Below are 25,773 nucleotides of genomic sequence, written 5' to 3'. Positions count from 1 at the left end.
TCACTCGCATTAGGAACCATGGCACTATCGCTATCCCACTTCTTGGAACCAATTAAGACTTAAAATGGCATTAGAATTAAGTATTCTCAGAGTATTCAAAATGGAACAAGTGTTCAAGTAGTGGGTTTATGGCACCTTGGGCACCAAACCATATCTTCATCCTTTCTTCTGTGCTCTAGAGTTTTTATCAGGTAAAGGAAACAATGGCTTTTACTATCGATTATTCAAGCAAGCAAAGCATTCATCCAATCATATGGTGACATTCATTTTGAAATAGCCTTCAATGAAAGAATGATTGTAGCAAACAACATCCACTACACAAACCCCATGTTAATTTCAACAGTTTTGCATCCCGGCAGTTGACACCGGTCATGGACATAAGCTTCACAAGCACCTGTAACATTACAAAACATAACGAAACATTACATAATGTGACACAACATAAGGTATTCAGGTCTGATTGTTCACCAACTTATGCTATTCTTCTTGCTAAATGTTTAGGTGCTATGTGGATTTTGCGCAGGAAACTCCTTTCCTCAGTTTAGTTTCCATTTTCTTTTACCTGTTATAAAATGAGATTGTTCTTAGTTTTAATTTGATAATTGTATACTTTTTCTTTTATTGGAAAATGTTATGCAAAGTTGTAATATATGTACAGACTTTTTAACAAGTGTTGCTATTTAAATCATGTACGTTTGTACTGTACATTTATGGCCTTGAAGGCCGAAATAAAGTTATTTCAAACCCCTTGCTAGAAGGTAGGGAACAATTGTGAGGGTTAAGTTAAAAGGGTGTCCTTGTTACAACCAACCTATCGTTTGTGAGTGAATGATAAATACACTTCAATGAGAATACATCACCTTTGGACAGATTAGCTGATCACAACTTCATGACATTGTGCTAATCCATGGCTTTACATTTATGGATGTGTGTATAATTTAGAGTATACCTTGCAGTTTGCTTTTGTTTGGCAGATATTAAACGCATGTGTCCAAATTGCCCATTACTTGGTGTGGCAATACCGCATTAGTATCCACCGATACTGCACTGTGTGGTGCTTATAAAGTGTTGTATTTTTTTCAGATTTCATTTAGAGGTATCACCTTGCTATTATGAATTCCTCACCTCAGAATGTGGGATAAATTGAAAATAATGCACCTTGTCCCGTTATGAACTGAAAACCTCAGAATATAGCATTTTTCTATGCACAGAATCCAGCAAGTTTTACCTACTAAAATTTGTGGTGGCAAGAGTGTGCAAAGTAATTGCACGCTTTTAATAGAATAAAATGTGGGCATATAGAATTTAAGCCTGGAAGGACGTTTAAAGAGTACGTAAAACGGGGAAAGATTGAACCAAAGGTTGGCAAAGATTTTAGGGCGCTGTGCCTCCCAGGAACCTGCAACATAGCATCCCTTTTATAACCTCATTGAGAAGGTGACGACATGGTTGACATACCATCAACCCTGAGGCGTTGCACTGAAATATACCCCTGATTCCAGCTATTGCAGAAACAGAATCCAAACTCCCCAGCCACATCTGACCTTTATGTCAGACAGGCAGTGTGAGAGGAAATAACAGCAGAGGCGTTGAATAAGATGAAAGTGCTGGGGGGAAGCCATTGGGAAGGAGTCGATGCTTGCAAAGGACTCCTTACACGCTGATGGGGTCCTGGAGAGAAAACAGCCAACATGCAGTGGTTAATTTAGAAAAAACAAGCATTGGCAATGCCAATATGCCTGGCTTTTGAATGAAGGTATCTTGCTTGTCACTGCTTGGTTTAAGCACACAATAAGTCTTCATATATGCACACTTTCACTCATCTTTGCACTCATGCATCCAATGACACATTCATGCATTAACTCAACTCTATAAAAGGCACCTGAACTCAACAACATATGTAAAATAAATTAAAAGAATACAAGTAGAAAAGAGAAATCATTCTGCCATCTAAACTTGTTGTTTTAAAGTTTCAGCATGGCTGCCGTGTTTAGGACCGTGTTGGTCATCTTGAAATAATAAAAATAATGATACACTAAGGGCAACAGTAAAACATACAGGACCATAAAGGGGAAGGTACACTGCTGATGAAATGAGTGTCAGGCAAGCAACCCAGGAGCACTGCCTGGAGAACTGTAGTATCCACTTAAGAAACATTAGCATCACAAGAGGAGATCCAAAGTAATGAAACGGGAACTATAAAAAGAAAAAATTGAAAACTAAACGACTGGCCACCAGCCCTGACAGTTAGGTGCCCTCATACCGAGATGATGTAAACAAGCAATCAGAAAATATGATCATTTACAGGATAAGAGAGCTAATGACTGATGTTGATCGAACCATTATACCATGCAGTACGCCGCCAGGGATGGACGCAGAGTGCAAATGACACTCTGACATACTGGTGGCAGAACAGAGCTGAAGTGTCCTCTATGAGTCAATATTGATATAGTTATACATGTTTATTTATATGTATGTACGTATTATTTCATGATTTTCTTAATTACAAGATCCTGTTAAGCAGCTAAGAAGAGATTCTAGCAAGAATTATTACAGTGCAAATCTTTTCCTCCTAGGGTTTATCAGAGGCAATACCAGAACCAAAATCTTTCCCTACAAAGGAAATCTGTGACATCTAATGTAACAAAATACCTCTCTTTAGGCTTTATACAGAGTAATAACAATTGACCCTAAAATGCCTATTGACTGAAGATATGCTTTTCACAATCCAAATGTCAGGCCTACTGACTTTGCTGTAAATTTTAATTTTAAACTATCACGCCTATAACCTTTATTATTGGCTTTTCATTGACTTGTCACCATAAGAAACTCTGACCTACTGTGTTTGTCATAAGCCTTCCACAAGGCAACTATCAGGTATATTGTAGTATAATTACAAATATGTACAAAATAAAAGTGTCAAAACAATATAAAGATCCTACTAAAATTTCCTAATAAGGATTACCATAGTAAAAATCCTCTATCCACATGGTTGTTCAGTTGGGTCACCAGCAAAAACACCTTGACTAGCGTGCTTATCTGCAAGATCTCATGTAACAAACCAGCCGCCTATGGGCTTTAGCATAGTCTATTAACAGCCATCCTTAAAAGCCTACTGCCTTTAACACATGCTTTTCACAATAAGTAGGTTAAGCCTTCTTGCTTCCCCATAACTTTTCATTATAAGCAGATCACACCTAAGAAATGTGAAATTACTTTACACAGTGACCTGAAAAGGTTTGTAGCATTTTCCAATGGTTTGACACTATATACAATACTTGCTTACTGAAGTGAGTGTAACCTGGCAACCATCAGGCATACATTTATAAAATTACAAATATGTATAAAACATGGTTGGAAAAACAATAAACAACCCGCTCAACATACCTAACAAGAATCATAATATTGAAATGTTACTCTCAGGCGTGGAAGTGGGAGTGGGTGACCAAAACCAAAAACCTTGCATACTATGGTATCCTATAAAATTACTTTTAATCAATTGCCTTTTTACAGCCTGTGACATAATGTGATACCACTTCACTGTTAAAGGCCTATTGACATTACCATATGCATTTCATAATCAATAAGCTAGGGTTACTGCCTATTTAATAACTTTCCGTAATAAACAGGCCAGACCTCTGGCATCTGGCATAACATTTCCCTGCATACCTATTAAGCTTATAGCTGTTGACATTATTTTGTACCATTACAAGCTCAGGCCTATTGGACTGAGCATATGTTTTCCCAGAATGCAACCATCAGGAATACAGTCATAAAACTGTAAATGTATTCAAAATTACAGTTGTGAAAGCAAAATACTTCTTCTCCTGAAAGGGCTTAACAAGGATTCTCAGTTGGTGTAACCAACACCAAAACCATTGCCTACTAAGGTAACTTATGAGATTGTGTATTACAAAAAACCTATCTCTAGGGTTTAATTAAGTGATAACAATCCATATGTTATTTTTATAAATATGCCAGGCCTAGTATCTTTATCATAACATTTCATAACAAACTTATTAGAGCTAAAACCATGATCATCGGCTTACCGTCATAACAACTCAGTCTTGCTGCATTGAGTACAAGCTTTGGCACAAGGGAAAAAGTTCAATAGAAACAGACTTTTTAGTGGAAGCACACAAATGTGGCCCAATCAAATCCTGTACTCAGAAGAACCAACATGTGGGTGGAGCCTAAGCCCCTCTCTCAGTAGAACTTTGAAAGCACTTATTTGTTGATCACATAAGTTCTGTCAAGAGTTTCACTGTCAATCGAGATCTAAAAATCCATGTAGATTAGAGTAGCCCTGGGCATCCAATACTGCTCTCACACACAAAATTGCACTCCAAAGTCTAAAGTTAATGATGGAAGAGGAGGGTGCTGGGACTGCAATACATTCTTAGTGACAGCTCTCCTCCCATCTGGGCTTCTGCCATTGAAAAACACAAAAGTACATAAAAAAGTGATGGATGAAATGCTTGCATTAATCTCAGCCGCGGCTAATTGCTCAGCCTGCATCCCAATCCACCATTATTTTGCACACCATGCCACATTAATCTCAGCTGCTGCTATTTGCTCAGCCTGCATCCCAATCCACCATTATTTTGCACACCATGCCACCTTAGTTTGTACCCAGTCGTATGCAAATCAGTCCCTGCTCCAATAGGAACAGTCCAACTGGAACTGCCAGGCCAAGTCCTCCATGAACCAGATCACAAGCAACTTAAGGCAGGGTTCGCTCTATTAAGGACTCATCAGCCAGGTATAGCTTGGTTCCAGTGACACAGTGTGGATGGCACCAGTGTCTGGGCATGGCCATCCTGCCTAGGGTGTCACACTAAAATACAAAAAAAAGTGATGGGTGGAATGCTTGATGTAATTGCAGCCTCTGGCAATTACTCAGGCAGTATCCCTTCATACTATACCACTTCAATTTGGACCCAGTCATATGCAAATCAGTGTTGACCCAGCTCTAATAGGAAACGTCCTCCGAAACTGCAAGCGCAATTACTCTCTGAACTGGAACACAAGCAACCTAGAACTTCCATGTATAGCCTGTTTCCATTGACACAATGTACACAGGACCAACATCTAGACATACCCGTCCATCTTAGGGTAACACATTACAGTACACAAAAAAGTGATGGATAGAATGCTTGAATTAATCTCAGCAACTAGCAAATACTTGGGGCCGCATCTCGATCTATTGTTATTAAAACAAACACTGCACATTATCTAGTAATATAAGACTCTCAAACAGCGTTACAATAACATGTCTGTTCCCCTGAAAGTTGAAGCTCAGGTAGGCATACTGCTGCTGGCTCAGGGAGCTGGATAAATAAACAAAATAATCACAGCAGTGTGGAGGGGAAGCACTTTTTCTGTGGAAGCACACAACTCCTCCCCAATCAAAACAAGTAATCCCGGATACCAGTTTGCGGGCAGAGCCAACACCTCTCCGTAGAACTACTGTTTTTTTTTTTTGGTTGAGCACATTACATTTGGCGACAGCTGCGCTGTCAAGACAAGATCAAAAAAAGTGCAGGGGCCCAAAGTTTTTCTTAGTAGCCTGCTGCTGACAATGTTGAATTCTATGGTTGCCACGTATGAATGCTGCCAAGTCTTAAATCCACCTCATGTCTATCTCTTTAACAATCCGACACATTCTGCAGCTTTGTCTCACTGTTGCAGGTTCTTTTCCAACCTTGTATTCTCCCATTGTCACTATGTCCCTGCCTTTTCAACAAATTATTTTTCCCTTACTGCCTGTCTCTCCTTGCTTTGGATCATTTTGTTGATGAAACATATGTCTTAGTCCTCATAAAGGAGTGATGCTGTTCATTACCTGCCACCAATGACCAGATTAAATATTGCTGACAACCTATAGAGTAATCAATAGCCAGGCCTTTTAGAGTCCAAGAAGTAATGAATAGTCACATACCTTTCAATTCACACACCCTAGGGTGGGTGTGTGTCACCCTGGGACCTCACACCCACCCTCCAAATAGTGTCTCTTCTCAGGTGCTGCTCCTCTGTTTGAGCGGAGGAGCATTACCCCACTGGTTAAAATGCCTCTCCATTTCCCAGAGTTGAAAAATAAAATGGCAATAAAGTTGGTTGATTACCATTTTAATTTTCAATATAACCCCTTCTTAACGCGAGTGGGGCCTCTACTGAGTGACAGCAGCAGGGAGGAGGGTGGGCTGCCTCGGCACTTTTCAAAGTGCGCATGTCTTTTTGCGCGGCCGTCTTGCTACGGCCAGCCAGACATGCACACTTTGAAACCTCTAACTCAACTGTCTCAAGATAGCTGGGTTAGAGTAAGTGCAGGGCTCCAGTGTCCTTGGGTGCGACGAGTGAGGCCGCTTCCTCCAATCTGGGCTCTGCTCTCACAGCATGAGAGCAGCACCAGGATTGGTTAAGGCACTTCTCAAGGACTCGCACTGCAGGAGGAAGACATGCAGCGAGGAAGGGATTGGAGACGGACGTATCACAGGTGTTTTTTATTTTTTATTTTTACCCATCGCCCGGCCTACGACTCCCCATAGATGCCAGCTGCCACTGTCTCTTCTTCCCCATCAGGGGCCGCCTTCCTGATGTATTCAACAGTGTGAATGTGCACTGTCACTGAACCGAACGCTCTGGCCAGACTGCTTTTTATCTGCACTACAGCCAGAGAGAAGAGGGGCGCATACCACCTGTGATGGTTTGGTGCTGTGGCACCTGAACGCAGGGAACACCACACCCACGCTTTGAACACCAAAGGCATGCTGACAAAGACTGAAAACTGCAAAAATCTCTAGCTGGTTTCTGCTATTGTATTACAGGAAGGCCCAGTGGTCCAAGAGAGGGAAAACAATTATGTGGACATAGATTAAACAACACTGGGAAAATTCAGCACCACAAGGCCGGACTGGGAACACAAACCAGCTCTGGCGATTACATCCGACAGGCGGGATGGGGGGGTACAGGGGAGGGGGGCCTAGTGGAAAAACTGTTGCCGCGCTTTTTGTTTCAGGGGTGATTTTGCTTCACTGCTGCAAACCTTCCCCTTGTACCAAAACCGGCCTCCACCAGTCCAAAACCACTCCCCACCCTTCTGGCCCACTGGGAAAACGCCCAGGGCCCGCTATGGCCAGTCCGACCCTGCTGCACAACCGAGAACGGATAACGCAAAAGACTAATGGAAATATCTCTCACAGTTACAAGGGAAACAAAGTTCTTTCCGCTATAAATAGTTTAATCAGGAAGTTTCCTGTCGATAACATTTCCAGACCCCCGTGGCCACACCATTGGCCTAGACGGGAGTGATTTCTGCGTTGCTGTTTATATTTAACCTGGCTTTGATGTTGCTCTTTTCGAACTGTACTGACTGAGCCTATAACACTTATATTATCTCATACATGGTCTCTTGGACTTCACAGGCAGGAGCCACTTTCCCACAAAGCCAGTGGGTCAGGAAAATCCATTAAAATTCTTCGAGGTTGAAGTATTGCCACCTGCCCTCTTATAACCGAAGACTGTTCATCTGTAGGGGGGTATGATCTCGCTCTCTCTCTCTCCCTCGCTCTCTCTCTCACACACACGCATCCACGCACGCACTCTCTCTCTCTCACTCTCTCTCTCTCAAAGGCTTGCTCACGATCACACAAAGAAATGAACCACATCATTCTATGAATCCACTGGAAAGAAGTGACTTCAAGGGCCAGTATTCTCTCGGTGAATTAAATGCCTGGCCCGGGATGTTAGACCCTTCAGACTGAGGGAGAAGCCCTACCAGCAGCACACATCTGGAGGCTTCTGATGGCTGTTCTGAATTTGGATGTGCACATAAACATCATGTACAATCACTGATGCATAGTAAAAACGGAGTTAAATGAACATATATCTAGCTACATGTATATATCTTTATTTCTAGCTATATCTATGGTACAATATATAGAAGATTTATAATGCTATTTTCTTCAAAGTGCATCTAACAATGAGCACTAAAACAAAATACAATGTCTGGCTTTTGTTCACCTGACGTGAATACATTGTTGCTGAAACAATGTATTCATGATGGGAAAACACCAGACAAACTTTCTAATTTCTGATCCTTACAATTGTCCATTTATGGCATATTGTGGCTTCAGCAGTTATTGTTTCTCTGTAGTCTTCTCAAAGCTGCACACAATTTACAGTTTCCCGAATACTGGTTTTGAGTTTCACGCAGGGGCGGCTCTTCCGCTGTCTTTCAGCGCTACAAAAAAGGAAAAATAAAATGATCATAACGCGAGGTTGTTATCATTTTATTTTTCTGTGCTGAGGCAGTTTTGTGGGGCGTGACTAGGCTGGGCAGCGCAGGGGGGAGGAGTGGTGGCACTCCCTAAGTGCCCAAGACTGTTTGGCCAGACAGCTTGGGTCGGCGGAACAGTCATGCGCACTTTGCATGATATGCATCAAGGCTGCATTACAGCCATGGTGAAGAACATACCCAGGCTGCCATTCAATGTCTGACCGCCAAACCACGGCACTCAGACCAATCACAACGCTGCATTGCAGAGTTGGTATTGGCCTAGGGAGCCTGGGTGCTTCCTGCTTCCTGTTCGCAGAGAAGCCAGGAAGAGGACAGAGAGGACGGAGGTGGCAGGTAAGTGATCTTTTTTTTAACCCCCATGTCCCCTGCCCCCTCCCTGCCCCACGATTGCTTCCCGGGAGCAGCCACCACTGAGTTTCAGTCCCACTGATCCATACTTGGGAAACAAATGATTCCAGTTCAGAAAGGCATGAGTTGGCTTTTTCTAAAGGTGTAAGGGAGTTACTGATTTTAAGAAGATGTTTAATGCCTCTTATAAAGAGAAGGATTTACTCTTTTCAGAGTCAAAACAAAAAGAAAATGTATGAGACCCTAGCATAGTGCTTTCTGGCTGATCCCAGTGGAGATTAGGAACTACTCCATACTTATTGGCAGGTTATCTGAGCAGGTTCTAGGATGTCAGGGCCAGTCTAAAGTGCCTTTTTAAATGTCCACTGAGACAGTGCATGTGCTGCTGCTAGGAAGACATTTAGTTTAATTACAGAGGGATTAGAGGCCATCCATTGCTTACCATTGGTTGGCTTCATCGTAACTCACATTTAGTTACTTCTTATTTGATGGCATGTGTTGTTTTGGTGAGTTTGTCCCTCCAGTGGAGCATAGACCTATTGCTGTGTCCATGCCCTGCTTATTTTTTTTTTTATACAATTTTTTCTTTTTGTTTAAGGTCTTAACAAGAGTGCATGCTTTTCAGATGTTTCCCTTTCTACAACGCTCTGTTTATGTTTCTTCTTTCTCATCCATGGCGAATATCATACGGTGCAACACTGTGATAACCAGCACTGCTGTCACTACAATAATTTATTTATTTTTTCCTTACTAGTTAAGCGCTGTGCGAGAGTGACTATTTTTGCTCAGATATTTCCGTTCCAGCCATGCTCCATTTTCGTTTCTTCTTTCCTGCCAGTCACTGTGGCTTGAAACAAAATAAAATAAACTAACCTACACTTCGCAACCACAGGCGCTTGAATAGCAAGGGGGTTAGGAGGAATGACTAGAATTTGAATGCAGGAGACATGGAAGGTAGCTATCTGACTACATCCGTGGATCCTACATCCGTGGATGTCTTTACTAGGTCTGCTTGTGAAGTAATCTGTACCCGTTTCCTCTTTAGGGTCACTCCTCTGGAGGCCTACTTTTCTATATTCCTTTTTCCTCTGGTCTCACCATCATTAATCTGGCCTGCATTGTCAGACCTGTTTGCATTTTGTTTTCCTGTCCGGCTAATTGACTCTAAACCCTTCCCAGATGTGCGAGCGACCACCAGTTCCCTCCCGGCCATCCAAATGCACCCCCTCCCCTTTTAGTGAACATACAAGTGGAGCCATTGTTGATGCATAACCACCGCAGTTTATTCAAACATAACACATGGGCATGAAGCACCACAACTTAATGTTCATTAGCATTCCATGGATTTAAATACTTCATCACATTTGTCAAATCTTTTCATGTTTACTACAGCATTTCTGGTTTTGTTGGTCCATATTTAATTACTGATAGCACTTTCCGCACAGCCCTGCGTGACTGCCCTTCTGCAGGTGTCTAGTGTTAGCGGCTTCTAGACTGCCTTTCCTACTGAGACCTATAAGGGTGGCCATCCAGCCTATACTGGGCTGCAAGTGCCATATCGGCCTGAAGCTGACCCTTGCAGGCCCATCGCCTGCTCCCAGGGCCCCTGCCAATGGCATCTCAAGGACACTGTTTGTGCAGCTCTTCTTCCTTGGCTGTTGTGTTTTCATTGGCTATGTGTGCATGCTGCCTCTGCCAAGCTGCTGTTGGTATCCAGACCACCATCAGCTCCACCTTTACTGCCTACCTATGAGAAACCTAGTTGTTCCAGTACCCCAACTATTAGCAGTTGGAAATTTTCCATACCCACCCTGGTTAAGTGTACTCCATCCGCCACACAATATCCTGGTGTCCTGAAAATGATGAGCCCATGCCACACAAACCCCCAGTCCTTCGCCCACAACACTTTTGCAATGGAGATGTTTAGCTTGCGGCTGGATCTCTCCATCGCCCTGTGATCAATGGCCCCCTTCCACTGGGCTATGACCTCTGGCCATATCACATCTGCTGGGCGAACCAGCCTTGTGATCTCAGTGAGCCATGACATCATCACCTCGAATAGGTCTTTTCACCCGAGGTATGCCAGATCATTCCCCCCAATGTGCACTAAGACAGCAGCATGCCTTTCTTCCCACCACAATGCATAATGGTCTGTCAGTAGCAATTGAGCCCATCTCATGCCTGGTTTACCCAGCCAAGTCACAGCTGTGTTGAGCAGCCAGATTCCCTGGTAGTCCTTACACACAGATGCCCACTGCTGTGCCCTCATCATGTAAGAGTGGCTCGGGATCCACACTCCACAGCAGCCTGCGGCATTACCTGCTGCAAGAGAAACACACCTCATATGCCTGCTGGTCTGACGTAACCTTTGAATGTGCCCAAGGCCCATGTCCAAGGCACTAAATGCGCTGCTCGCTCAGCCTACTCAATGCCATGGTTGTGGCTTTGCCTATGCAAAAATAGGGAGACCCAAACTCCTTGGAAGGCAGCCCAGCATTGGAGATGACCATCCAAAGGACGGCAATGAACTGAAAGTGGCTTAGGCATGAGCCGTCTTCATGCAAAAAGAGCGGCCACCCCTTATGGCCCCCCAGCTGCATGTACTCTTGCATGAAGCAATCAGGGCAGCTTGAGTTGCTTATTGAGACAATCTATCCGTCTGTGCTTCCCTTCAGCATTTTGGTCCGTCTTTGACCGGTGAAAGCGGACTATTGTGTAACCAGTCCCTAGTTGCACATCCTTGTGCCTTATGCATGATGTACCCTCGAAGGTTGTGGAAGGCGCCACCAGTTCACTAAATCTAAAGGCACCAAAGAATGCCAGGGCGAACGCTGCCCTTAACATCACAACCTCTTGCCCAGGCCTGCAAATGTCAGAGAGTGGGTTGAGCAACTTCCTCAGCAAGCTGATTTTGATGGGGCGCCTCTGGTCCTTGCGCTTGGGGTGCAACCACCCCCACCCTTTTATCACCGCCTTGCAATAGAAGGAACTGGCTGGGTTACTCCCTGTCATCAGTTTGGCTTAATAGGATATCGCACTGTCCACCAACATCACAAGAATGGGGCCACCAGGGCCCACAAGCACTCGGTAACTGGCGTCATGGTCTGCTCTGCGTGTGGGTCCAGCACTCTGGATTGCTGCAACTGAAAATGAGATCAAACATCAGCTACTGGGTTATTACAGCCTGAAATGTGTCTGGCTCAAATCGCATTTTGTCTCTTAGCTCTCAGTAAGTGCACCACAGCTGGGCACTGCGCTGTTCCTAAATTCAATGCTTGCACCACTGCGTGGTTGTCGGCTCATAGTGTGATCTGCCTATTGGTGAGCCGGTCTTCCCTAGGATACAACTATGGGGAAGAGCTCCATCATTGTAATGTTCTTTGTGGTCCCTTTTGCATGCCAAGCGTTCGACCAGTGGGAGGCCGTCCATGTTGCACATAGGATGGCCCCGAAGCCCTCGCTTCCCGCAGCATCTGTGAATACTTCCAGATGGCTGGTGGGCACCCATGGTTGCCGTAATATGAGTCAATTGACCTCTCCACCCTAGGTCTATGCCTGTCCCTCCTGCCCTCCTATTTCTTGTCTTTCGAGGTAGGATCTAAACCTGCTTGGCGCACCTCTAGGGTTGAGAAAATATCGATGTACTCCTTGCACCAAATCCATTCCTTAACTGTTAGAGGAATTAGACTGGCTAGACCAGTTTCCCGGGCTGTGATGGGAGGGTCCTTAGGGAAGGGCCTTCTGTATTCTTTGGTAGGCTTACCGTTACTTGTCCTATTGGGTCCCTCCCAATCCAGGCCTTGGTGGGGTCAGTTTCTTCAGGGGTCATCTTGTCACTGGTACTTGGGTTTGCTGCCCTTGCTCTCTTGTCATTGTCCTTCTGCCCATGTTGGACCTGTGGCACACTCGCTGGGGAACCTGTGTCGCCACTGCTCCCATTCAGCCCTATGCTTGCCTCCGCCCCAGGGTCCTTGCTGCCTGAACTAGGTGCTGGCTGCATTGGAGCCTCCCCCCGAAAAGGTATGGCCCTGCCAGAGATGCATGCCCGGCCAGGGTACGGCGGGGGTAACCTGAGGAAAAGGGATTCCCCGCCCCATGCCAGTGCCACCATGGTATGCACAAAAAGGGTGATAGGAGTTGTATCTGTGCATTTGAGCCCGACGGCCCCCATGGGCAAGGACCTCCTAAGTAAGCCCCACTGTCCAGGGCCCTAATTGAGCTGGTTTGGAGTTGGGAGGGAGCGCCCAGATGTCCTATTGTGCCATGCATTGTGGAGATGGTGATGCCCACCTGCATGCTGTTATTTGCAATCCCCCGGAGGACATCCTGGAGCCCTGCTGTTGTGTGTGCCCACTTGCCCACATCCCAGCCCTTGTGCATGATGCTCACCAGACTTTGCAGCAATAGCATCCTCTTCCTCTACATGTGACTTCCCGGGTGCTGCCGTGGTGGCTACACGCACCTCATGCTGCTCAACATCGCTGTCCTCATCACTGTCCCCTGAGCCACTGTCCTCCTACCTTGGTAGGACCCAGGGGGCCTTTTGTCCCTTGATCCCAGGCTGCCTCTTCTTTGCTGGTTGGACCCTGGTCCCCTTCTGCCTACGGTTCTCATTGCCCTTATTGGAGGAGGCCGCCATTCCGGCTTCAAGCCCCTTCCATCTGGGCCGGATGGCCTTGGTGAACTTCTGTGCTCCTTTAGTGAGCTGAGGGGCTGGAGCAAGTGGGTGTCACTTGGCAGGGCCATGCTAAAGCTGGCCCAGAATCTGCTGGCTAACCCAGTCTCTCCCTTTTGGGCCACAATCCCAGGTGCCTTCTCCAGAAGAACCTGCAGATCCTCATCCAGGTCGGGAGCCACGGGCTCCTGCACCATGCTTGGCGAGTTCTGCTTCCTCTGTGCTGGCGCTGCCTCCATGTATCTTTTTGCCTCTTCCCTCAACCTGGCTGGCTTCTGTTTCCCTATCCCGTTGCTTGTGCACTTCTTGCTCGCCAAGTCGATCGCGGGACATCCTACAGCCAGTTATGATACTCCCTGAGGGGCCTACAAGCACACTATTAATGGTTCTCGCCCTTTAGGAAGGCTGAACCTTTTTGGATGGGGGCATGGCCAGCAAGACCCTGGCTGCCCTGCAGAACAATTAGGGTCCCGGAGATCCACCACGTAAGTCGTCGCGGGGTTCTGCCAGGCAGAGTGCTTCAGCCCACGCCACTGCCCGCTTTACAACTCGTCCTACACTGGCTGGATTCTTGGTGGGCAGCGTACTCCCGACTACGCCTCTGCCCATCCAAAATGAATCTTCATGGGCAGCATGATCTTGCCCTGCTGCTGCCGACTAGATGCAACAAGGCCCCAGCAAGCTTCACAGGCAGCGTGCTTCCCTATTGCTGTTACCTGCAACAAGGCCCCAGAAGGCTTCACAGGCAGAATGCTCTCGATCACACCGCTCCCTGACTTCGCCCTTAATGCCTTCTTCACTGGGCAGTGCACTCTCGACCACGCCGCTGCCTGACTCTGCAATTATTGCCTTCTTCACAGGCAGCGCGCTCTCAACCATGCCGCTGTCCGGCTCTGTAATTAACACCTTCTTCACAGGCAGCACACTCTCAACCATGCTGCTGGCCAGCTCCGCAATAAGTGACGTGCCACAGTCATGATGGGAAGCACGCTCTTGTCCACGCCGCTGCCTGAATCTGCAAATATCGCTATGCCACAGAGTCACTCACCACCGTAGCCTTCAAGAGCAGCGTGCTCCTCCACACGCTGCTGCCTGACTTATAAGTTGCACCCGGGCAGCACGCACCCCTCACGCTGCTGCCTGTGGCTACATGCACTTCTTCCCACTGCAAACAGTCAGCGAGCTCGCTTCACGTCGCTGCCTGTGATCACCGGTAACGCGGCGGCAACAGGCTATTCCAGGGCAACATCTTCAAAGGTGACTCCAACGGTGAAGGCGATTCCAAAGATTGGACAGGTCAGTTCATGGTGAGGGTCCCGTGCCCTGGCTTTTGAACTCCTGATCACCATGCCCATTCTTCCTGGATTAGGCCATTCAAACCACGTGGCCAATCGCATGGGTGTATTTTCGCATTGTTTGCTGCCTGATCTCTGGTGGCCACACCCTCAGGAAGAATTGCTCATGGACCCTTATCAGATCCGTCTTCACCTTCCCCTGCCCGTGCCTAAGCTGTCTGTTGGGCCAGTTAGGATTTGAGAGCAAGAGACAATGCAGCTCATTTATTTTGCGGGGAAAATGCCACCCCTTACTGCCACTCTTCATCTGTGATCCACTGTCTGTCTTATCTTGCGATCAAATGAGGATTTACACATTATATACAATAGAATGATCTGCTTCTTGGCGCTTTTAATAATAGGTATAATAACCTGAGTGTGTACTAATTTTATAGACTTTGGAAGGGTGATGCACTCAAGAGGGATTCGTACATAAAACCAGAAGGTTGTACTCAGGTCTGTGCATCGTGTCATCAGCTCACTGAACAAACTCTCTAATACAAAGCAGGCAGAAGAGCTCTCCGAGTAGAAAAAACCCCATTACAAATCAATATTTAATCCACATTTATGTTAATGTAAGGACCATAAAGTTGAGCTCCTATATGTTGAACGAACAACATTGTTTGCTTGGTTAATGCAGTGACAAGTGTCCGGTAGGTCAAGGATTTCAAACTCGAACTCTGAATTTCATCTTTGGAGGATGATAAAATTAGACTGTTTATGTTATTAGTAAGGATACATATTATTACATTTTGCACCGGCTCGCTGTGAACATATAGTTTTTCAACAGTTGATTGGTGCAAAATGGTGGAAGGAAGAAAGTCCACCACTAGCCGGTAACATACTTGTTAAGACAGAATAAACATGTTTATAAACTTTATACAGGTAGAGTAAATGGCACTGATGAGTGTGAATGCATAAACGTATGTCGCAGGTGCACATTAGAGGTATCAATTCTGGCAAGAAATTATACTTTCGTTATTACCAACTGTAATAAATTGAGTCCTATCACCACTGCTTTTCAACATTCTGATATATTTTTTCACCCTGAGAAAATATACAACAGGTGTGCAACGATCCCCCCTCCCCCACTTCGTGTTGTCCCAGCCCGAGCTGCTGCGGCTCGAGCTAAGCAGTATCTGGAGTCTTATCTCCAGCACGCCTGAGTTTTCCCCTGGTCTTTAAAGACCATTTGCATATTTACATACCTTTGTAAACTGGTTACTGAGGCTTCGTTTTATTTCTGGTTCTAGTACCCACTGGGCCCCCACTCTGCCTATTCCTTACATTATATTTTACACTTACTGTCGTAGTGTGAGAATGCATTTCATGAAAAGGAATATGAAGGAGGGTTGCCAAAAGAAAAATGTCAGCCATGTGTTGTATAAAGAGCCTGCAAAGACCTCGTCTTGACACTAAATAGGGTGATAAATAAAATAAAGTGTGTATTTATTTGTAATATGACTTCTCTGTCTTTGTTCCCTTTAATTATCAGTCATGGATCATTCAGGCAGGCCTAGAACACAATTAAAAGTGCTTTCTATTTATATTTGCTGTTCGAAGTATGCACAGATAAGTGCTGAAAATACGGCTTCAGGTGACTGCTTATTTTTGTACCGTCTGGGACATCAAAATAATGGGCTGGCAACCCTAATCATAAGACTGGAAGTTTATTGCAGGATCAGCACATTATTTATTTCCTTGCCCTCGAAAAAGCAGGTGCTGAGACGGTTCCTATCGGGCTCTCCATTTTCAACCTCACACTCAGAATGGAGAAAAAAATCTTAACTCTGCAGCAGTTCACTGTTTTGATGGAACTTATATTTTTTCGCAGTTCTGTTTTGCTGAAGTCGAAGTGCTTTACATGAGCACCAACAAAGAGATCTTCATTTATTTTTTGTTAGGCACGGACGATTAAGTGATTTGCCCAGAAACACAGGATGTTGAGCCGATGCTGAGACTCAAACCTGCTTCCTCAGCTCCAAAGTTGCCAGCTCTAGCCATTACGCCACAACCTCTTACGCAAGAACTAAAGCATTTTCAATATAATATACAACAAAGCCATAATTGTATGTATGCATGTCGTATATTTATCTTATGCAACTAACAACCTTTGACAAAGCCAATAGTCCTGGCTTGTTGTAGGTGTAATGTTACTTACGTGGAGATAATAACAGAAGCAGCGGAATACAAGTCGGGTGGCACATTATGCAAAGCACAGATATTTTGCATACATGTTTTAAGCCAAGCCCTTTATTATATCGCTCCTTTGAGAGACCCCCCAGTTTTTCATCCCACTTAAAGCCCTGTATAATAACAATAGTTTAACTTATATCTGAAACCCTTTGCGGCCGTCAATAGCTTGCTGAGTTAGTTTAGGGAACAAATGGCAGTGGTAATATAGCACAGGTCAGCACCTCTGTGTTATCTTCCAATAGGTATTACAGTATATGTGTACAGGCGTGCTCAATGTAAAACACTGTGCCACTCACCCAGTGTTAACATATATAGAGAAAAGACAAATTCTCTCCCTATAATTCAAGACTAAATATTGATTACAGAGCACAACCACAAGTTAGTCAACCGACCTTGTTGTCAATTAATTTAATGAACACCGCGCCATGCAATATATATAATAAAGTAAGCAACCATCTAAGTACAAAGGGCAAAAACACAAATGATCTTGATTGTGTTGAGGCGAAGTATGTAGAGTTGCTTACTTTACTATATATATTGCATGGTGCGGTGTTCATTAAAATTAACTGACAACAAGGTTGGTTGACTAACTTGTGGTTGTGCTATGTAATCAATATTTTAGCTTGCTGAGTTACTTCAAGTGTCTGGGAATGCACCCTGCATTCAGACAACTCACTACTCATTCTCGCCCTTCACTTTCACACTCACCCTGCACTCACATCGATCAGAATGCACTCACAATGATCATCATGCACTCACACCATTCACCTACTTACCCTGCACTCACAGCGATCACTCTGCACTCAATGCATTTGCGCTGTTCACCTTATACCTCATCCTGCAGTCACACAAGCACAATTCTCACCCGCACTCATGTGACACTTCACTCACCTGTCCCCCTCACTGCTCAATCTGCAATCTCACTCAAACAAGCCCATCACTAACCATGCATTCATTCATCCCACTCTGCACTTACATCCGCACCCAAATTCATATGGTTACCTCACTCCCCCTGCAGTCACTCCTCTCACCCTACTCTCACAATGTAGCATCGCTCACCTTGCACTCACATGGACACTACTGACATTCACACAGTGCAGAGGGTTAATGTGCCTGCTACAAAGAACGTGTACTATGCAGATCACAGAACTGAGTGTGAGTAAACTATGAGTAGCGCTATAAAAAATGAAATGTTTGTCAGAAAGGTGCTATAGAGAGATGAGGTGCATTGCTGATAAGTGGTACTGAGGGAATTCATGGCGAAGGAGGAAATAGGGGAGGGGGCATCCAAAACAAAATGTTGCACGGTGTGCGACCAGTGTAAGGCCCTGGCTGGGAGTGTTAGCCCTCCCCCCTAAGTTCGAGTCTAGTAGCGCCCCTGATATACAATGACTTTCACTCCACGAACGGAGTTGAGCCTGTGCGCCGCATGGTACAAGCCAGACAGTTTTGTAACAAATACATAGTTTATCCACACCCTCTCTCTGCACAGCATTTCTATATGACTGATTTAAAAACAGTAGGTATTAAACGTTAAGGGATGAAAATAAAGCTGCCTCGTGATCATAAAAACAAAAAGAAATTCCCTGCAAAAGCTTTCTTAAAAAAATAAAGAAATTCCCTGTAAAAGCTTCACCGTAGAGGCTTAAAGGTACCAATCCAAAAAAAAAAAAAGTAGAATTCCCTGTTCTGTGCTACAACCTGCATTTTCCCAATGACCAGGAATGGCTGATGAGGTCACACAGTGTACACCAGTACATCACATATAACGTGTCAATGACCACTCCTTTCAGGCTCCGAGTAGAACAATTCCTGCAGCGGTACACTCCATCATTCAATCAGTTATCCGCTCATTCACTGAATACCTGCCAGCTCCCACCCGGCTCATACCACCACTGAGGCACCTACTCCAGCAGGCCTGCCGGCAAAGCATACAGAGCAGAGCACAGCAATAAAGTGCCATCACATCTTGATATCACCAATAATATCACCTGCCTGTGGTATCATCATTGGTCTCAATGATGGCGTCACTTAGGATTTCACCACTAACATCTATGCTATTAATAATGATACGCAAACTTAGACCCAAGTGCATTAGACTTTCCATGAACACTAGATTATTTTACACTGTTTTTTTCCGCAATGGGACATTAAGTGATTTGTCCAAGATCACAGGATGTTGACCCGAAGTTGGAATTCGAACCAAGTTCCCCAGTTCCAAAGCTCGCAGCTCTGGCCATTAGTCCACATCTTTGTCTCCAATGATGACATCATTGATGTCACGGAATATAACATTTGTGATATCATCTGTGATGTCATATGTGAGGTCATGAATACTATATTGGTTAGGGTGTTTGGAGTGGGCAACTGCCTGAAAATATGCACTGTTTCATGGTAGGATTACACACTTAACATCCAGTGGCAGCTGGCATGGAATGGGGGTGGAGGGGAACAAAATATTTCAACAACAAAAAAACGTACCTCTTCTCGGCTGCCTCTGTCTTTCCCCCGTCATTGCTGACGAGTCTCGGAAGCACAGAGGCTGATTTGTCTGAGAGCCGTGGTTTGGCGCTCACATGGGGACAGGGAACCCGTGCATGTTTTCCACCCAGGCTGTGTATTACAGCCCGCTGGAGGACATGCTAAGTGTGCATGACTGATGTTCCGGTCCAAGATGGCCGACCAAGCAGTCACGTGCACTTAGTGTGCATGAGCCACTTTTCCTCCCTGTGCCACCAGCCCCGCCCGCTCTAACCCAGCCCCACAGCTGAATAAAATAAAATGATAACATTGTTATCATTTTTCCCCTTTTCCACTGCTCTGAGAGCAGTGGGGTGACGCTTCTCCGTCTTAGAAGAGGAGCCGCCCCTGTTAATGTCCCTCAACTGAAGTTAACTCTTTGAAACTTCTGCTTGATATCGATAGAAGAGTTCCCTTTCCTTGGAAGGTAACAATAAGCAGCAGTTTCTCCAGTGAATGTTATGGAATTTATAATGATAGACTTCAGCCATCTGTTATACTCACCATTTACAGGTCAGTACTGTGTCCTAGCTTCTGTGCAGACTGGAGAGGGCACCCCCTGTCAAGTACATTCAGGGATCTGCTCTGCCTGTGCCCTCTGCACATTGCACAAAGGTCGTGGCTTGCAACCGTGTCACACACAACATTCTGCTGTTTGGCACAGATCCCCCACTGGCTTTGCCATGTACTCACTGTACCCAGCCCTCGCCCTGTGTGCATCACGTATCATTGGGCACGACATTGCCTGTGTTCCTGTAATGTACTCTGTGCACATGTGGCCTGGTCGAGGAGTACTCCACGCTGAGCCTGTGGTAATGCCCTGTACTGTAATGTCTTGTGCACAGTGCAAACTGGGCACAGTCGAAGTGTGGTATGTGCAGTCATTACATACAAGGCGAGGCTTCACCCACATTGTATTGTGCATATGACGGTGTGTTTACATCGCGGTCATAACAAAGCAAGTCGTTACAGCGACTTGCGCTGGATGGCGCTCTAAGCTAAGGAATAGTATGATTTACTATGCCAACAACTTCGCTACTGTAACGTTGGCTGGAGTTGTAATAGTAAATCATACTATTCCTAAGTCCAGCGCCCTCCAGCGCAAGTCATTGTAACGACTTGCGTTGTAACAAACGTGATGTTAAATACCGCGTTGTGAATGGATGCGTTGTAATGTCATACATTCGCATATGACACAGCCTGCAGCTTTGCCCTATGGATGGTACATTCTGCACAGCTGTTTTGTGCCAGGTGTGGGCTGAAGCACCATCCACATTGCATAGGACATAGCCCGCAACTTTATGCTAAGCGTAGTGCATTCACTGTAGTCATTATGTACGTACCAGGTGTGGGCTGTGGTATTGTCTGCATTGCATAGGACACAGTATATAGCTTCACCCTATCCACTGTGTATTTACTATTCTTAGGTCGAGCCTACCACACAGTGCTATCAGTAGGCGAAAAGACCAATTGTCAGCTTCAGTGGAATTAGAGCCCACCCATTGCGTACCATTTGTTAGCTTTTTTGCCACTCTCATTTGTTTGTTTCTTTTTTGTTACCTTGTGTGGGATTTACTTTGCCTTCATGTGTTTCTCCCACTCCCACACCTCGGAGCATGGACGCATTACCTCTGGTCTTCCATTGCTCAATTTTCAGGCACTACTTTTTACTTTTTAGTTGAGCACTTAAAGGAAGGGCATGTGTTTTCTAGTAGTAAGACATGTTTATTCACAGACACCAAGAGGAAGCAAGTCCTACCGCTGGAAATCCATGAGTACATCACACCTAAACCTGGTGGCAGACACCTACTTATACAAAAAGCTTTATGAATCTTATCCATAGAGTTCCTAGATGGCAGGACCTTAAGAAATGTAATTGTAAGCATGACATGGATATATATAGCTTGCTCATGAGTCATTTATTTCCTTCTCCTTTTTGTATTAGGGAAGCAATGTAAAAAAATAAATTTTTATGTGCTGTTGAAGACCGGTAGCACAGTAGACAGTGAGAAAACAACGTCTAAAGTCAAATTAGCACTGACAATACCAGTAGGGCTGGATTGGGTGCCAGTCTTTTGGCTTTGTCAGCGCTTCATTTGTTTTGTCATGGTTTTTGCAAAACGTTATTGTTGGATAAGCTGCTGGGCTCTCACAAATACAAATAAAAGTATACAAGCAAAAATATTTGTTGGTTTCAAAAAGCACACATTCCCATAGCAGTTCCTTGGCACAAAAGGGAACTAATTTGTGTGTGAATATGAAGGGGAAGAATGCCATCATTCATAGTGAAGGTCGCTAACAGTTGAAGTGGATTGATCCACTGTCCCATGCTGAATGCTTTAGGAGGCAGACAAATACTCTTAATGAAGCAATAACAGAGCAATGGATAAAGAGGAGTGAATGAAAGCCTTAGAGATCAGTATATTGCACATAAATTGAATAAAATCAAAATATATGGTTAACACCAGACCTAAAAACACAGAGGTATAGGAACTGTGTAAACTGGTACTGTACTAATGAGGATTTGACAGAAAGTTAAAACTAAATATGGTGTTTGGCAAGTTAAAGTGCGTATCATTACCTCAGCACACCCCGACACAGAAGCAAGGCCAGTCTCTACTACCACATGCACACTAAAGAAACCATACTTACAGACAATATACACTGTAGAAACTGTGAATGTAAAGATTCAGGAAATTGTTGTTTCTTTAGATGATGGCTGTACACACAAAGAACACTTCAGTGTCATTCCCTTCTATCTGGTCATTTGTAGTAAAACTTTGTGCAGGTATGCCTGGTTTTAATTATTGATTGTATCCTGAAGCGTGTTGTTTTGTATACATCGGGCATTGTTGCGGTTGCCTTCCTCAGTGTAGGGCAGTCAATAAGGACAATCTCAAACTAGGGAAATGGACACCCCCATAGTTGGGCAGAAAGTTACAGAAGCTTTTACGAACTAGGCCATTGATTTATATCCCACCCTAGTCAAAAGTCATCAAATTCCACCATCACCTGAGAATTTGTTAGGTGAGTTAGCAAGATTAGCCCTGTCAGTAGTGTAACAAGGATGCCATGGGCCAGGAAGCAAGGAAAGAAAATTGTGATTTTGACTGCTGTTGGTGTAGTAGAATACAGCTTTGTTAGGGTTCAATTGGCACCTTAGGACTCTGGGCGTCGGTGCCACTGGACCTGCTGCACCAATGGTATCTCAGTTCCATTTGGGCATGCAACCACTTGAAACAAAGAAACCATCCGAGTTGGCTGACACTGCCACATTTAGTGAACTGAGGACTGAGCATGGAGACCAAACCGCTCAAAATATTTGGATCAGTTTAGGTACAAACTGATAGGAACTGTGCAGAAACATGCACTATAGAAGAGAACATCAGCGCCAGGAAAAGCAGTTTAATCTGTAGCATTCACTACACAAATTTACTCATTCAGGTTTCCATGGTTCATTAACAACACAATCAAACGTGAAATTCACAAAAACAACTGTGCCAAAATCAGCCTTCAGCAAAAAACAAAACAAAATAAGGGATCAATTTAAGTAGAATAATATAATCCATATTTATAATAATAATAATAATCCGTATTTGTAAAGCACAAATATATCACCCCTTAAGGTTTCAAGGCGCTGCAGTACGTTGGGGAGATTAAATGAGCTATTGACCAGAGTCACATGGTACTGAACTGAGCTGCGGCCAGCGCCGGCGATCGAACTGTGAGCCGCACTGCTCCGGAGGCAGACGATCTGGCTGCTATGCCACACCTCTTCCTGAGTTGTGGTTATGATTGTTTATGATTATTTTTTGCAGAAAAGCTTTATTAACTAGAAAGCGATAAATAAAAAAGAAAACGTAAAACCTTCTTAAAAAGTCAGAGCATGTTGCTATATGACCCGTTCTATACAGTAATCTGTGGAATGCAAGACGTTCATTTAGTTACAATTAAAAAGGAGTCAAGGTGAATAAAGGCAGGTTAAAAAATGTGGAAACATGGTATTCACTGACAATTTTCCATTTTGTTAGTGCCTAAGAAATGCTCCGTATATTTAACACTACAACTCACCTTTAGAATGTGATTGCTGGTATGCTTTTCATTGATCAATTCTCAATTTCAGCTGGGTAGCAGAGACAGGAACAGTCAAGTCTCAAAATGAAAACTTGGTGTAGTATGCAGACTCCTTCCAAATGCCCTATTAGATAGAAAATGAAATTAAATAAAGTGTGAAATTACTTCTGGATAAAGTTGATATTATCACTTCAACTACAAAACCAGATGGCTACAAATTTCCATTGACCCTGTAATCCTATGGCTAGATGATTCATGCTAGATATTTGGGATAACTCACTAAATTGATTATGTCCATTTTAACTCCTTTTACGTAACTTTATTTTGTGTGATATCTTGAAAATCTGTCATTGTTCCGTTCCCGTGGGCCTTAATCAGAGTTCCCTCCTGCACATATGTCGAACAACTTTGGTATATTCGCATCCAACACCCACATAGTGTCTGAAACGTTAAAAGCGAAGGACACAAAACGTGTCTCTTATAGGAATTACTTCTTTATGAGAAGGGCTGTTGCCATCTCACTAAAATGGGAGCTTTGATATGAGATGGTCTTCTAATATACCTCAGAATATCCAGAATTACCAGTAGTTAGATTTTACCTGTATCTTTTTCACACATGCTCCTGCAATACGAAGGACTGGTGCGTCATTCTTGACACATTGATTTATGTTACATTAGTCCGCCACTTTACCTGACAATAATCTCACATTTGCTTGTTGTGTAGTTAATCTGTACACGAAACTAGCCAAATTTGGAGTTTAATCTTAAAATTAGTTAGAGCTACAACTTAATTACTAATTGATTAATAATGGTATGCCCCTCAACGGTATCACCAGTCTTTACTATTTTTTAGCTTAGTTGTAACCTTTCCACAGTTGCCAGCCCATACAAACATATTTCACGTTTTGTTTTTAGTTAATTTCATGTGATATATTTGGGTGAATATTTCTTTTATCACATCTATATCCGCACAAATGCACTATCATTGAAAACATAACACATTATCAAACAGAATTATTTTTTAAACATATTTCTAAACAGACATATAAGAATTCACATATAAATATCAAACGCATTTGAGAGTTATGACAGTTAACAATTTAAAACTCCAAACGTTCAATGCACAAAAACACTTATGAGTGTGAATTAATTACACCTCGTATATTCTTCAGGGCTGCGGTGAAACCTCAAAATGTTCCAACTTGTTGTTCTTATCTGAGCTGACCCTTGATATGTACAATCGGTAACAGCAACACATTACAGTATGAATAAATACAAAGTAGATACAGTAACCCAGTAAAAAAACAGACATTCTACCCTGATAAGACTGGATGCTGTCTTAATTTCTCATTTAGTATTCCAAGAAGTTACAGTTTGTATAATTTCTATTTGAGAGAAATTACTTTTGAGAGTCTGGACATGTTCGTCACCTCCCATTAACGCCTTGAAAGGCTGTCAAGGAGCCTCCAGTCTGCATGTTGATACGTTTCGGTAAACCATTCCCATTTCTAATCCGTACCAATCTGCCCACACCGCTGCCACTGTTAGGTTACTCTGCTATGTCTGTTCCCGTATTGCTCAGGTCAGGTGCGTCAGTGAGGGCCTGAGAACTGCCCGAACTCCCAGTCCACATGCATGTGCGAGTGCCACAGGCCGCAACACCAAATCATTTGTACAGTCTCCTGCACAGCAGCCGGCAAAAGCAACCCATCTCCTCTGACTCCGGAACCCTAGAGTGCCCTGGGACTGCCCTTGCTCCCAGGGAGGGAGACCATTGTCAGGACTTGTTCTTTATCGAGGGCACATGCAGCCCTGCCGAGTATCACACATCAGGCATTAGACTAACACATTTCAGTGTGGTGGTCCGCATCACTGCATTGAAATGCATTGTCATGCTTTACAGCGCCTTCTCAATTGTCAAGCCGGGAGCGCTGCTATTATAGAGCACAATACGAACTGCAGTGCAGTCTTGGGGCTTTCTGGCTCAGCTGGTAGAGCTCACCCGCATAGAGAGAGTGGTATTACAATGTAACATTTGACTAGGGACACTGCGCTGCTATATCACTAGCGCCAGGAGCTCAGGTTGGAGTAAGTGTGTCCAATGACTACCCAGAGTTGATTGCACATCATGTGACTTAATAGGTGGATGCGGCTAGGGGTGGGCGGAATTTGCGAAATTAACTTTCGCAAATTATCGCAAAAATGTTTCAAATTAGCGCAAACAAGCGGAAATATCGCGAAGATGCGGACGTTTTTTTCTGGCATGTTCGCGAGATTTTCTGCATGGTTGCGGGTCGCCAACTTACCCATGTGGTTGCTTGCGGGCG

At 44.2% G+C, this 25,773-nt stretch overlaps 1 protein-coding gene across 4 annotated transcripts in view; it reads right to left on the bottom strand.

Moving 5' to 3' along the window:
- RIN2 (Ras and Rab interactor 2) overlaps positions 1-25,773 on the bottom strand; it is an 831,738-nt gene that overhangs the window by 450,868 nt on the left and 355,097 nt on the right. For all 4 annotated transcript variants that reach the window (XM_085611780.1, XM_085611777.1, XM_085611779.1 and 1 more), the window contains one exon: positions 23,444-23,570. The gene's annotated coding sequence lies outside the window, so the exon portion shown is untranslated. The remainder of the gene's footprint in view (positions 1-23,443; positions 23,571-25,773) is intronic.

This window comes from Triturus cristatus, chromosome 6 (genome assembly GCF_964204655.1).
Source record: "Triturus cristatus chromosome 6, aTriCri1.1, whole genome shotgun sequence".
In the NCBI taxonomy this organism is placed as follows: domain Eukaryota; kingdom Metazoa; phylum Chordata; class Amphibia; order Caudata; family Salamandridae; genus Triturus; species Triturus cristatus.
Note: the sequence above shows the minus strand (reverse complement) of the source record. Positions and strands in the feature narration are given on the sequence as shown.